This window comes from Cupressus sempervirens, chromosome 10 (genome assembly GCF_028749045.1).
Source record: "Cupressus sempervirens isolate cs-2001-9-10 chromosome 10, ASM2874904v1, whole genome shotgun sequence".
NCBI lineage: Eukaryota > Viridiplantae > Streptophyta > Pinopsida > Cupressales > Cupressaceae > Cupressus > Cupressus sempervirens.
In genome coordinates, this window is record NC_143127.1 from 18,670,271 (window position 1) to 18,672,264 (window position 1,994).

Here is a 1,994-nt window from a genome sequence, read left to right on the forward strand (position 1 = left end):
CATTTTAGATGTTCATCTTGAAACCCATCAATATTTTGTGCTTTCCCCATTGCCAATCTCTTTATGCCTTGAAAGATATCTTCAATTGTGAAAAGGTCATTCTAACCTTGACTATTAGGGCCTTTTCTTTATCCTTCTCACACTCATATAACATATTTGCATATTCAAGCCATTGGGGTCTTGTGAAGTATTTTAGTTGCTTCCTCTTCAATTTTGGTTATTTAAAAAGTGGGATTTTCTTTTTCCCAAAGCACGCAACTCCATCCTTCTTATTCTCACACATGTTTCTTTTTTACTCTGTAATATTTTTTTCATACTTTTTGTTGTTTTCTTTACTCATTCTCTCTCTCAAATTTAGTTTTTCTTATTTTCTCTCATCTTCAAGTTCTTTTACACTTCTTAGAGGAACTAAGATATGCCAGCTTGCATTTTGCTTCTTTGTGTGTTAAAATTCCCCCTCAAAACATCAAATCAACCCTTTTAAGAGTATCTTTATATATTTTTTGATTTTCTTGGGTCATTAGAATTATTTCATGTGAGGGTGTAGTCTTTTTATTAAGACGAGTTCTCTCTCTCTACTGCTCATTCAAGTTGAACACCAAGTTTTTAAAAATGGGTTGTGGTATGATTATAGTCCTGTAGGGAATTCTCCTATCCCTATCTATTTTAACCTTGTGATGTGATCTCGGGAGCATATAACATAATCAACAATATTTTGTTCATTGTATGTTTTGCAATTAGTGTTTTCTAAATTTGGCTAGACTTTCATACTATTACATGTGAATGTTGCACACGCTTCACAAGCCGAGTAATTCCACCCCCATAATGATTACGATTTCCTTTGTTTTCCCTTGATTACTTTTCCCATAACTAATCATTCTTCTCCTCTAACTATAGTGATCACTTTTTTCTTTGTATCTTCTTTTCAAGTTGAGGGCTTGGTTATTTGTTGTCCTAGAATTAAAATCACCTTTATTAGGAATTCACGCTAAGTATTTAAAATAAAGATTCCCTTTTTCAATGATGTATAGGAATAATCCTAATCTAGGCTCATCTTGTTGTAAGTTTTTAATCCATTTGGAGAAAAGTAACATGTTGCCAATCTTATCACTACTTGATTTTCTATGATTTTCAACCTTATGTATTGTTTGTTTGAGTTTTCTTTCTTTATATTTATAAATTTTCCCAAAATCTCCTTAATTAAAACAATGATTCCTACAAGTCCTTTTCCACTCTCAACTCTTTTGTTCCAAACTATTTTTTTTTGTATCCCTCGAAATTCATTACTTTACATATATTATGTTCATGTGTTTCTAAGAGAAAAATAATGTATCTACCTTTAGTTATATGCCCTAAACCAAGTCCTCTTATCCGTGGGTAACCTCTACAATTCCAACTAGCTATAGCTAAGTGTTCTTGGAGGGCAATGAGTTCCTATTTCTTATGCTCCATTCTTTCACTAATTTGGGATTTTACCATTTTGTAACCATGCCCATTTTCCATTATCTCTTGTTGCATCCACCTTTCCCCATTTTCCTGTTTTTCTTCTTGCTGAAATATGGTAAGATACTCATCAAGATATGTGTGTGCCTTTGAGAAACCTCTTATTTCTTAGAATCATGTTCTTATTTTTTGTGTTCTTCAAAGTGACCCTTAAATGCTTGCTCATGTTATCTTACATCAATTTACCAATCCTTTGTGCTCGTTGAATCATTCTATACCATCCTAAATGGTCCTTCAAGAAGTCTCTTACCAAATCTTTCTCCTTTTCTTCATAATATTTTAACTCTTTAATGATGATATTTATTGCCTTATCATTTTTGTGTTCCTCTTCTAGAATGGCAATTGCCTTCTTATTTTTCTATGATTTCATTTTAGCATGCTTGATAGCCCTTGCATTACTCAAGTTCATGATTTGACCTCTTCTATTTGTTTTCTTGGTTTCCCTTTAACTCCATGTTTGTTGTTGTAGATTGGATTTCTTTAATTTGTGT